Source organism: Glycine soja, unplaced genomic scaffold (assembly GCF_004193775.1).
Source record: "Glycine soja cultivar W05 unplaced genomic scaffold, ASM419377v2 tig00005439_1_pilon_451196_845285, whole genome shotgun sequence".
In the NCBI taxonomy this organism is placed as follows: domain Eukaryota; kingdom Viridiplantae; phylum Streptophyta; class Magnoliopsida; order Fabales; family Fabaceae; genus Glycine; species Glycine soja.
The window spans coordinates 14,191-28,380 of record NW_021143612.1 but is presented as its reverse complement, the minus strand read 5'-3'; positions in this window follow the sequence as shown (position 1 = coordinate 28,380).

The following is a 14,190-nucleotide window of genomic DNA, read 5'->3' as shown; positions in this document are numbered from 1 at the left end:
CAGAATCATGAGTTTTGGAGGAAGTTACTATGCTCTTGTTATAGTTGATGATTATTCTAGATACACATGGACTCTTTTTATCACTCATAAGAATGATGCATTTCAAGCATTTAGAAAACTTGCAAAAATCATTCAAAATAAGAAAAATCTCAAGATTATATCTATTAGGAGTGATCATGGGGGTGAGTTTGAAAATAAAGAATTTGAATTATTTTGTGATAAGCATGGGATTGAGCATAATTTTTCTGCACCAAGAACTCCTCAACAAAATGGTGTTGTTGAAAGGAAAAATAGATCTTTGGAAGAGATTGCTAGAACTTTATTAAATGATACTCCTCTTCCAAAATACTTTTGGGCTGAAGCCGTTAACACTGCATGCTACATTTTAAATAGGGCTTTAATAAGACCCATTTTAAAGAAAACTCCATATGAGTTTTTCAATGGCAGAAAACCAAACATCTCACATCTTCATATCTTTGGTTGTAAATGTTTTGTATTGAATAATGGAAAAGATAACTTAGGAAAATTTGATGCTAAGTCAGATGAAGGTATTTTCCTTGGATATTCTCTGCATAGTAAAGCTTATAGAATATATAATAAAAGAACAATGACAATTGAAGAGTCTATACATGTTTCCTTTGATGAGTCTAATGCCATTCTTCCAAGGAAGGATTTTTTAGATGATATTTCAGATTCCTTAGAAGATACACATATTCATGGAAATGAATCTAAAGAAAAAGATGAAGGAAGCAATAAGGATTCTCAAGATAATGGAGCTAGAAGAAATAATGAACTTCCAAGAGAATGGAAAGCCTCAAGAGATCATCCCCTCGACAACATTATTGGTGATATATCAAAAGGGGTAACAACTAGACATTCTCTTAAAGATTTATGCAATAATATGGCTTTTGTATCTATGATTGAACCTAAAAATATAAAAGAAGCCATAGTAGATGATAACTGGATAATTGCCATGCAAGAAGAACTGAATCAATTTGAAAGAAATAATGTGTGGAAACTAGTAGAAAAACCTGAAAATTATCCTGTCATAGGAACAAAATGGGTTTTTAGAAATAAATTAGATGAACATGGCATAATTATTAGAAATAAGGCTAGATTAGTAGCAAAAGGGTATAATCAAGAAGAGGGAATAGACTATGAAGAAACATATGCTCCAGTTGCAAGATTAGAAGTCATTAGAATGCTTTTAGCATATGTATCCATAATGAATTTTAAACTCTATCAAATGGATGTTAAAAGTGCTTTTCTAAATGGTTTAATTCAAGAAGAAGTATATGTTGAACAACCCCCAGGCTTTGAAATCCCGGATAAACCAACTCATGTTTATAAATTGCAAAAGGCTCTTTATGGTTTAAAACAAGCCCCTAGGGCGTGGTATGAACGTTTAAGCAATTTTCTTTTAGAAAAAGAATTCTCTAGAGGTAAAGTGGATACCACATTGTTCATAAAGAGAAAGCATAATGATATTTTGTTGGTTCAAATATATGTTGATGATATAATTTTTGGGTCCACTAATGATTTATTGTGCAAGGAGTTTTCCCTTGATATGAAAAGTGAATTTGAAATGTCAATGATGGGAGAACTAAAATACTTTCTGGGATTACAAATCAAGCAAACTCAAGAAGGTATATTCATCAATCAAGCCAAGTACTGCAAGGAATTGATCAAAAGATTTGGGATGGAAAGTGCAAAACACATGGCTACACCGATGAGCACTAGCTGCTACTTAGATAAAGATGAATCTGGTCAATCTATAGACATGAAACAATATCGAGGTATGATCGGATCTCTTCTCTATTTATCTGCTAGTAGACCTGATATTATGTTTAGTGTATGCATGTGTGCTAGGTTTCAATCCAACCCCAAACAATCATATTTGAGTGCAGTTAAGAGAATCATGAGATATCTATTAGGTACAATAAATTTAGGATTATGGTATCCTAAGTACTCAACATGTAACTTAATAGGATATTCTGATTCTGACTTTGCCGGATCTAAAACTGATAGAAAAAGCACAAGTGGAATTTGTCAATTCATTGGATCCGCTCTTGTCTCATGGCATAGTAAGAAACAAAACAGTGTTGCTTTATCCACTGCTGAAGCGGAATATATTTCTGCCGGCAGTTGTTGTGCACAGATTTTATGGATGAAGCAACAATTATCTGACTATGGCATCCTTCTTGATCGTATACCAATTAGGTGTGATAATACTAGTGCCATAAATCTATCCAAAAACCCTGTTCAACACTCTAGAACCAAACACATAGAAATTAGGCATCATTTTCTTAGAGATCATGTCCTAAAGGGAGATTGTATATTAGAGTTTGTTGATACAAAGAATCAGCTTGCTGATATCTTTACAAAACCTCTCCCAAAAGAAATATTTTTCTCAATAAGAAGAGAATTAGGGCTTTTAGATCTTAGTGATTTGGATAAGTAATTTTTTTTGAATGATTGATTGTGTTTTGATGAAGTATGACACTTGTTTTGTTTAACTTAGTTTATTTTTCTTGTTAGTATAATTAACTCTTAAGATAGTATAAGTTTTTAGACTTAGAAATAAGTTTTCTTTTAAGGAAAAGGCTATTTTTTTGTTCTGGTAATCGATTACATGAATACTGTAATCGATTACACTAGAACAGATGGCCTGTAATTGATTACAGTATTCATGTAATCGATTACCAGTAAGCTGCCTCCTCCTGTAATCGATTACCATTACTTGTAATCGATTACCACGCGTCCTGCTCTATAAATATCATGTTTTCAGAATCTCTTACGCAGCTCCTTCTTCCTTGCGCCGTTCCTCCATTCCTAAACCTCAAAACCTTCATATCTCACTCGTTTCTTCATCAAATCAACTCCCGTAAATTGCAATCTTCTTCTTCTTCATTTTTCTTTTGATTCCACCGATTAAAATCTGCAAAAACTCCCTAAAATGGCAGAATCGTCAAAGAAACGAAAGGGTTCTTCCGCCTCCGCTTCGGCTTCAAGAGCTCATCGTTTTGGAGCCACTAGTGCATCCACAACACCAATTCCACCCTCATTGTCCTCTTCCCCAGTGTTTTCTTCCGACGAACAGCAGAAACGGTACTCCAATCTTTTCTCATCTCGTTCCATTATCGACCCTAAGTTTATTGATATGGAATTCTTTTCTGTTGAAACCTTTGATTGCATTCAAGCCTTTCAGAACTTAGGTCTTCTACCTTTTATGTCATTACAATTGCCTATTTATCCTGAATTGGTTAAAGCTTTTTATTGTAATCTTGAAATTCAGGACAACACTCTGATTTCTGAAATTTTTGGGATAAAAATGGTCATTGATCAGTCCCTTTTTCATGACTTAACCAAATTACCCAGTGACGGTGTACCATTTGAAGGTACACTGAATGACGACTGGAAATTTGATTTCTCTGCCCATGATGCCCGCCAGTTGGTTTGCACCAACAATGCGGGTATGACCGGACGTCTTCTTGCCGGGTCATTGGCTTTTGAAAGCCGCATCCTTCACTATTTGATTGTGCGTATTCTGCTTCCACGGTCTTCCAACCTTGCCCAGGTTTCTGAGGAAGATCTAATTATCATGTGGGCCTTTCATACCGACCATCAACTTGACTGGGCACACCTTGTAAGATATCGCATGCATAAGGCATTGCGATTAAATGCACCTTTGCCGTATCCTCAGCTTGTCACTCTCTTTTTCCGCCATTTTCAAATTCCTCTTGATTCTGAACCTTATGTTCCAATCAAGAGATCTTTTTTAATTGGTGCTGCTACGATTGCTTCTTTTGGTTACCGCAAAGAGCGTGAAAACTCTTGGGTCAAAAAGGGCACTCAACCCGCTGATGAAGAGGGCAACCTCCCAGATGAAGATAATTCCACTCTTCTTCGAAGGCTTATGGACAAGTTTGATGGACTTCAGACTTTTGTTGGTGACAAGTTTGATGCCATGGAATTACAAGTTGACATGAGGTTCGATGCTATGGAATCAAGGATTACCAGAGTTGAAGAAGATGTCTCTTTCATCCGGACTTGTTTTGATCCACCACCTCCGCCTCCTTCATCCTCTTAGATTATATGCTATTATTATGACTTAGTTTTATTAGTGGTTAAGTATTATTAGTACTTTTTTTTATCGCCGTGTATTTGGCTTTTTATTCTAGGTATCGTACTCTTGCACTATTATTATATTTCTCGCTTTTTGTTTTGGTTAATTATGACGTAGTATGGAGTTATTTTGATTTAATGGTTAGCTTTGTTTTGGATATTTATTGTGTTAATGTTTGGATATTGATTGATTTGCTCTAGTTCTTTTTGATGTTGCCAAAGGGGGAGAGAACTTGGGAGAGCACACTTGGGTTAGAAATCAATTATCAAGTAAAGTTAGGCATACATGCCAAAAGATAGGGGGAGTAAGGGTTGTGTGAACGTGCTATCATCTTGTATATAGCTTGTCTTGATTTCAGGTGTTGTCATCATCAAAAAGGGGGAGATTGTAGACAAAGAATCAAGCTAAATGTTTTGATGATGCCAAAGGATTACATGAATCATATGCTTCTCAAAGATTTACTCAAGACAAAGCAATTAAAGATACTCAAGATGGATGATCAAGACAGTCTATAGAGTCTTAGAAAGGGTATATTAAATAGGAAGGGAATTCCAATTGAAGTAGCAAAAGGTTTGGCCAAGAATTTTAAGTTAAAAAGTATTTTTCCACAAATTTACTCTCTGGTAATCGATTACCAAAGGATGTAATCGATTACCAGTGGCCAAAACTGATTTACAACAGCTATTAAAATTTGAATTCAAAATTCGAACTGTGTAATCGATTACACATATATGGTAATCGATTACCAGTAGTTTCTGAACGTTTTAATTCAAATTTTAAAGAGTGTAATCGATTACACACATATTGTAATCGATTACCAGAGGAGTTTTTCAGAAAACATTCTCAACAGTCACATCTTTTTGTGTGGTTCTTGAATGGCTATCATAGGCCTATATATATGTGACTTGAGACACGAATTTGCTAAGAGTTTTCCAGAACAAAAAGGTCTTATTCTCTTAAAAAGCAAAATCGTTTTATCCTCTTAAAAATTCCTTGGCCAAATTAGTTGTGATTCATTAAGGAATTATTTGAGTGCTCAAATTGTTAAATCTATCTCTTTCAAGAGAGATTTCTTTTTTTCTTCTTCTTCATTCTTAAAAGGGATTAAGAGACCGAGGGTCTCTTGTTGTGAAAGTATTCTAAACACAAAGGAAGGGTTGTCCTTGTGTGTTTAGAACTTGTAAAAGGAATTTACAAGATAGTGGAACTCTCAAGCGGGTTGCTTGGGGACTGGACGTAGGCACAAGGGTGTGGCCGAACCAGTATAAATCTGAGTTTGCATTTTCTCTTCTCTTAAACTCCTTTATTTATTATTGTTTTATATTCATATTCAATCTGTTCTATTTGAATCAATATTTAAGAAATTCATTATTAAGGGAATTTATAACTGGAATAGAAAGAGAAATACAATTTTTAATTGGGGAAATAAGTTGTGATATCTTAATTCAACCCCCCCCTTCTTAAGAAATCTGAGGCCACTTGTCCAACAGTTTTTTTATTGATTTCTTTCTGAAACGTTGCGGAAATTTACGGATTACATAACGACACCTATTTTCTTTTTGGAATGTTGCGAAACCTTATGGATTACGCAACAATGCTTGTTTTCCTTCCAGAATGTTGCAAAACCTTAATGATTACGCAAGAATGCTTGTTTCGAGGGTTCCAAAGGGAGCAAACAAGGTTCAAGGACCGACCGCAAGTACTCCCGGATGAAATTAGGGTATGACAGTTGCCCCTCTTTACTTATCTTTTATTGGTGATAAAAGGGAAGTAAAGACAAGACACTAATTTCGTTTGAGCGGAACATCACTTGGCCGATGAATATCCCAACCAGCGGAACCTGTCATTCAGAAAAAAGAAAAAAAATGTCAGGGGCGTTAGCAAAACTTCAGTGCCTCGAAAGCGATAAAACGGGATAACCATGACGTTTCCACATGCTATCAAACTCGATCGTCCTCGCCTAGCAGAGAAGAATCTCGTGCGTCATCGGGCTTCAATGTCTCTGAATGACGAAAGTAAAAACCTGCAAAAATTTTCAAAATAATCAGAATCGGACGACCAACATCATCCCGATATAATTGACCTCGTTCGACTTGGTTGACGAAAGGTGTGGATAACCAAAAGGTATCCCCCGCATGTCATCGGACTCATTGTCCCTGGATGACAAAAGGTGCAGAAGACGATGTTAGTCTCTGCGCGTCAACGGGCTCATTTGCCTCTGGTTGACAAAAGGTGTAGAAGACGACTTTAGTCTCTGCACGTCGATGGGCTCGTTTGCCCCTAGTTGACAAAAGGTGTGGATAACCATAAGGTACCCCCGCTTGCCACCTGACTTCCCAGGTCAGGATTAACAGAAATCGTTTGTACTGATAACCGCTTCGATATCTCCGCCTGCCACCTGACTTCTCGGGTCAGGATTAATAGAAATTGTTTGTACGTATAACCGCTTGGGTATCTCCACATGTCATCGGACTCGCCGTCTCTGGATGACAAAAGGTACAGAAGATGACGTTAGTCTCTACGTGTCAACGGGCTCATTTGCCTCTGGTTGACAAAAGGTGCAGAAGACAACGTTAGTCTCTGCACGTCAACGGGCTCGTTTGCCCTTGGTTGACAAAAGTTGCGGATAACCATAAGGTACCCCCGCCTGCCACCTGACTTCCCGGTTCAGGATTAACAGAAATCGTTTGTACGGATAACCGCTTGGGTATCTCCGCGTGCCACCTGACTTCCCGAGTCAGGATTAAAAAAAAATCATTTGTACGGATAACCGCTTGGGTATCTCCGCATGTCATCGGACTCGTCGTCTCTGGATGACATAAGGTGCAGAAGACGATGTTAGTCTCTGCATGCTACCGGACTATGAGTCTGACGGATAGCAAATGAGTGTGTGCGGGTTACCGTATAGGGCCTCTCCGCGTGCCAACAAACTCACAGGTCACGATAGTGAAAGGTAGGGTGGTCGACAAAAGCGAGGCTTTTGCTCCTACGTATCCTTAATTTGTGATGAGAAACTCAGACCTAGGTAGTTCTTGATTTTGTGATGTGAGACCAAAATAGTCTCGGTGTTCTTTCACTAAAATGCAAACATGCTTTAGTAAAGAAACAAAACCTCCAACTGATCAGAGCAACATATGATTTTTGGTGAAAAACAATGTGTCTATTGGGGAAGAAGAGTATGCTGATGAAATTTTCTCATAACCATAAATGAGATTTTGGATGTTAGCGTTTCGTTTCTAAACAACCATTTAGAGGAAACACTGGGTCCAACAAAATAGAAGAAAATCACTCGAAGTGTATCAATCTCACATAGGTATGTGTTTCATCCTAATTTCGAACCATAGATATGTCATGACTTGATTTTGCAAATCATTTCCTATTAAACCAAAGATTACATGCGTGATTATGGATCAATAGGACTTTTTCAGGAATGGTGTTTTGGTGAGGAATTTGGCTCTGAGTGTTTGGGCCTTTTCCTTTTCTATTTTTGTTTAGTGCGGGGCGAGAAAGTCGCTAGCGCACAGGATTTTGGTTGGCGATCAAAGGGAGATGACCATTTTAAGTCGTGGTTTCTTTTCTTTTCTTGTTTACTTGTGACAATTCTGTATTGTTCAGATATTGTTCTGGTCCAAAGACACTTATGTATATTTCTTTTGTTTTCTTCCGATCTTTGATCGGAAATTTTCTTTTTTTTTTTTTGTTTTCTTCTGAGGGCAAGGATGGGAATTCTCACTCTGGGTCAAGGTTTATGGTGAATTGGGATTTTGGATCAAGGCTTGTAGAACGGCTGGACATGATATATGTCAGGGTGTTGGTTTGGCCAGCGGTTTAGGGATAAAGGGGATGTCCCAAATTATTTCCTTGACACACATGCAACAATGATGATTAGGAAATTTTATGCAAAACTGGTCATGCATGCACCCATGTGGACACTCAAGCATCAAGTTTTTATGGTCATGTGACGCTAGGGCTCAAGATTCATTGTCCCTATTTAAGTCAACCCAGTGTTTCCAAAATATGCTCATTTATCACTTCATGCATTCATCCGAGTCCATTTTGGGTGTTCGGGAAAATTTTCATAGCATTCACCCTTCAGGTGTATCCACATTTTTTCAACAAAACCCTTTGTTTTGATCGGTGAATCTTTTTTCAAAGAAAAGCTGGAAGTTATTTCTTTTCAACAACGTACTGGCTTTTAGTTAACCAAAGTATTTTTATTTATTTTTATCTATTATATTATTATTATTATTTTCTTTTTTGACAAAGCTAATATCTGCGATCACATATATATTTTTTCTTTTCTGAAAAGTTGTGTGGACGAGGGTACACACAGCCTACCTACGTCAAATCACAAAGTAAACAGAAAAAATGCAATGATAAGTTGCAATGAAAAACAATGACAAAACATCTGAGAGCCGTAATGCCAGATCATAGTGGAAACAGAAACACATATGTAAATTTGGCAAGGTGCCCTACCTACATTTACATGCGTCAGGGGTGGCATTTTCTGCTATTTCATTCACATCTTATTCATGCATATTTGAGACCAAATTTCATGCTATGCACATATTTGTATTCATTTGAAAAGCAATTACGCATTCAGGGGAAAGGCAGAAATGTCCACTACTTGTTCATATTTTGAAAAGTAATTTCACGCCATATGTTCCCATTTAAGAAGCATTTTTCGTGCCACTTCCAGCACCCATGCATATCGGCAAAGCACTTTACTACCTACCCAATACACATACTCATTATCAGCAAGCATTTCACATCATTTAGGCACAAAAAAACCATCATGATGCAGTGCTTATCAAATGCTGGCCCAACGGGGAGTCCCACCTAATATGCTCTCACTTTTGTGCTCTCTTACACCTCAAAATCAAAAGCTTGAGTTCCTATGACTGAGTCACAATTGGGCATTTACCCTAACTCCTGCAAGCTGTCCACACATCCAAAAATGGAAACCATATATGCACAGACCAATTCTATAAGCAATATTCACAAATTTATGCGCAAATGCCATTGAGGCATTTCACCGAGCACTTGGTGGACGCACTTTTGGGTATAAACAGGAAGGGAATGGGGGCAATGTGGCTTGCCCAATCATTTCAGAACACACCCTAGGCCTAAGGCCATCCCCTACAACCCCCCAATTCAATGAATCAAAGCATGAATTTGCCCCAAATTGCCCCATGAAATTGGCCAAATATGTACAATTTAGAGCATAAAAATGCATCAACGGAAAGCTAGGGACTAGAGGATAACGTACTTACTTGTATGAAGTGATCAAGGACACTAAAATGGAAGCAAAAAGCACAAAATGGTTGCCTGGGGTCAGAAAAACTTTCAATCCAGCGGGTGCTGCGTTCTTGAGTGAAGGGGAGAAGTTTTTGGGTGAAAAAACTGCACTCCCCCCTTTCTTTTAAATTATTTCATGCAGGGGGTGCTCGCCCAGGCGAGCTCACCCTGTGCATATTTTTTAACTTTTTGTGAAGAAAATACGTGTTCTCTATGGGTCGGTGCTTGTTTACTCGAAGCCCCCTAGGATAAGTTAGGTATATCCGATCATCACCTTAGAAAAATAACAATGATAATAGGCAGAAATTTAAAGGATACTAGGCAGCCTCCCAGTAGTGCTTCTTGATTGTCCGGAGTCGGACTCGGGGCGACGACATGCTGATCGCAGGCCTAGCGTCTACTCGTACCTGTCCCCAAGCACCTGAAAATAGGAAAGGACATTGCTGTTGGATCAAGTGGCCTCAGAATAATTAAGAAAGGGGGGGGTTGAATTAACTATTAATGAACCTTTACTAATTAAAAAACTTATCATTCTTAATGTTACTAGATTCAATTATGCTTTTACTACTAAGTTAAGAAAGTAAAGAACAAAAATAGAAACTTAACCAAAAGTAAAAGCGATAATTAAAATGCACAGCGGAAATTAAAGAGTGTAGGGAAGAAGAAGACAAACACAAGAATTTTATACTGGTTCGGCAACAACCCGTGCTTACATCCAGTCCCCAAGCAACCGGCGGTCCTTGAGATTTCTATTCAACCTTGTAAAAACATTTACAAGCAAATATCCACAAGGGATGTACCTTCCCTTGTTCTCTTCGAACAACCAAGTGGATGTACCCTCCACTTGAACTGATCCACAAGAGATGTACCCTCTCTTGTTCTCAGTTACAACAACCCAAGTAGATGTACCCTCTACTTGTACCACAAAGGATGTACCCTCCAATGTGTTAAGACAAAGTTCTCAGGCGGTTAGTCCTTTGAATCTTTGTGTTTCTCAGGCGGTTAGTCCTTTGAATCTTTGTGAAGGGGAAACAAAAGATATCTCAGGCGGTTAGTCCTTTGAGATCTTTTGTTTCAGGGAAAGGGAAGAATCAAAAGAATTCTCAGACTGTGTCTTTTTGAATTCTTTGAAAAGGGAGAAGGGAGACATTAAAGAATTCAGGCGGTTAATCCTTGGTTCTTTTGGAAAAGGGAGAAGAGAGACACAAAAAGAATTCAGGTAGTTAGTCCTTGTCGAATTCTTTTTGGCAAAGGGTGAAGAGAATGAAAATATATAGCACACTTTTGTTTTCTGTGAAAGAACAAGGTTTGGAAACCAGAAAACTCAGAAAGCTTTTGGCAAAGGAAGAAGAAGAAGAAGAAGTTCAAAAAGATGTTCAAAGAGATTCAAAGGTTGTAAAAGAATATGTAAAAAAGTTATTAAAATGCAAGTCAAGGTCTTGCTTTTATAGATTCTTCATGTCTGGTCAAGAAAACCATTGGAAAAGTTATAACCTTAAGAAAAACCTGAAAACCATTGGAAGAGTTACATCTCTTGATTTTTTATTCAAAACTTGTCATTGGTAATCGATTACCAAAACCATGTAATCGATTACACAAAGCAATTTATGAAAAGATACGACTCTTCACAATTTAATTTGAATTTCAATGTTCAGATACACTGGTAATCAATTACCAATATATTGTAATCGATTACACCATTTAAAAATCAATTGGAACGTTGCAAATTCAGTTAAAAGTTTTTGAAATAAAACTTTGCCACTGGTAATCGATTACAGTAAACCGGTAATCAATTACCAGAGAGTAAAAACTCTGGTAACTTAGAAAATTTTGAGAAAAACTCTTTTGAAAAACAAAATTATGCTATGTTTGTTTTTTGAAAAATCTTTTCAATACTTCCCTTGGGAAGTCTTCTTGATTTCTTCTCTTGAATCTTGAATTCATCTTCTCTTGAATCTTGAAATCAAACTTCTCTTGATTCTTGAATCTTCTTGATTTCTTCTCATGAAACTTGAAATTAATCTTGATTTTGAACTTGTTGACTCAATCTTGAAATCATTCTCTTGGGCTTTTTGTCATCATCAAAACTACTTGAATCAACTTGATTCATCATCACAAAGCTTGCTTCTACAATTGCGTAGTACAACGTGGCCATGCTACCACTTACCTTGGTTCATCTTTGTCTTGGATCCATCGCTTAAAGGATCATGTCCCTATTTTTCATTTCACAAGATAAAAGAGTATGCATGTGCATGCGTATGGATGAGCAGTTTCAAACGCAATAATTCTTTAGCAAAAGCTTGTCGGGCTCAGTTTTAATTAAGCGCTTGGGGCATCCCCATGGACCGAGCGAAAAGGCTCGGGTCATCTAAGAGATCTCACATCTTTTAAGGCACAAATCGAGGATCAGAACAACGAAACACTAATCCCACATGCGACGAAAAAAAAACAAAGGACAGGAATCCATGGGGGAAACCACAGAAAATAAAAAACATGCAGCGACTTCTTTAATTTCCCCAAGTCTTAAGTGTAGTATCGCTTGACGGCGTCAGAGTTTACGGGTGAAGGTAGTTCCTCGTCATCCATGTTGGCGAGCACAAGGGCCCCTCCGAAGAATGCCTTTTTTACGACGAAAGGCCCTTCATAGTTCGGGGCCCACTTTCCCTTATTGTCTTTCAGGGCTTGGGAGACTTTCTTCAGTACTAGATCCCCTTCGATGAACCTGCACAAGGGTACCTTTTTGTCGAAAGCATTCTTCACCTGTTTCTGGTACAAACGCCCGTGGCTCATAGCGGCCAGACACTTGCCTTCTATGAGATTGAGCTGATCGAAACATGCTTGGGCCCACTCCAACTCCTTTAATCCGGACTCCACCAAGATTCTTAAGGACGGGACTTCCACCTCAAATAGTAGCACAACCTCCATTTCGTATACCAATGAGAACGGTGTTACCCCGATTGAAGTGTGCATTGAGGTTCGATAACCATGCAGCGTGAAAGGGAGCATCTCGTGCCAGTCCTTTTATGACACAATCATCTTCTGGATAATCTTCTTGATATTCTTGTTGGCCGCCTCTACCGCTCTGTTCATCTTGGGCCTATAGGGCGTGGAATTGTGGTGTTGGATCTTAAATTCCTCGCATATTTCCCCCATCATTTTATTATTCAAGTTGGTGCCATTGTCTGTGATAATCTTCCCCGGCAGACCATACATGCAGATAATCTCCCTCTTGATGAACCTGACCGCCACACTCCTCGTGACGCTAGCGTATGAGGCAGCTTCGACCCACTTGGTGAAGTAATCGATCACCACCAAGATGAAACGATGTCCGTTTGCAGCTTTGGGCTTTATGGCCCCTATCACATCTATTCCCCAACACATTCAAAGGCAGGGGAGGAGTGTTGACATTGTCCACAAACGTCTGGCATTTGTGACACTTCCTTACATGGAGAAAACAATTGCTCTCTGTCATACCCTAATTTCGTCCGGGGACCTTTGCTTGATGACATGCGACCATTCTTTGGTCCTCGTGAGGTGCTTGGCACCCATCATTAGGCAATTTATGAAATTCCAGGACATGCCGAAAAGCCAAAAAAATATTGATGCACAATCCGTAAGTTTCCGTGACACACCGGAAATCAAATGGAAGCATCGTTGCATAATTAAGTGAGGTTCCGTAACATTCCGTAAGTCAAAAGGGGGATGATTATGTAATCCGCAAGGTTCCGTAACATTACGGAAAGAAAACAAGTATCGTTACGAAATTCGTAAGTTTTCGTAACTTTACGAAAAAAGAATCACCAAAAAAACAGCAGAGGGGGGGTGTACTTAGTAAAAATGGGGGTGCAAATAGCACCCAGGCCCACTTGGGCCCTCTAGAATATTCCTCCAGAAGGCTGTTGCTTCTGGAGGAAGCAACCTGGCTCGCCTGGGCGAGCTGGGCGGCAACCACCTCCCCTATTTTGCTATAAATAGGGGAGGAAGTGAAGAAGGAAGGGGTTCAGCCCCTGAGGCACTTCTCTCTCTTTCGAATTTGCTTGGAAAAATTGTTTCCGTGAAGAAAATCTAAGCCGAGGCGCTTCCGAAACGTTTCCGTAACGTTTTCTGTGAGGAATTTCGCAAAGGTTTCAACCATTCTTCGACGTTCTTCATTCGTTCTTCATCGTTCTTCGATCTTCAACGGGTAAGTACCTTGAACCAAGCTTTTCGATTCATTCTATGCACCCATGGTGGTCCACATTGTGTTTCGTGCATTTTTTTATTCTCGTTTTGTTTACTTTTTATACCCCCTGTTGACGTGCTTAAGCCATTTTACTTAAGTCATTTCTCGCTTAACTTAAAAATAAAATCAATTTCCACCGAACGTTTGAATTGTATTATCCGTTAACTTCGGTAAAAATGAATTCCGACCGTTCGGTCGTGCCGTAACCACGTTGGAAATCAAAAAGAGGTAAAAAATAATATAATAATCAAAAAAACATCTTTTTAGTAAAATAAAGCGGAAAATCAATCGGACGTTTTCTCTTTGGGATTTCTCATTCTTAATCGAATTGATTAATAACTAAAGTGAAACTAAGGCTAAAATCAATTCGCCTAGTCAAGCTCGTCCACAAAAATAGGCTTTTGAAGTTTGTCATTTCAATTTCTCACTAAGTAAAATGGATCATTTTTTAAGGTCCAACGCCTTAAAATGATCACCACTTAAGTAAAAAAGAATCACTTGACAAAAAGAAAGAACTACGTAGGTCTGAGTTCCTCATTGAGGA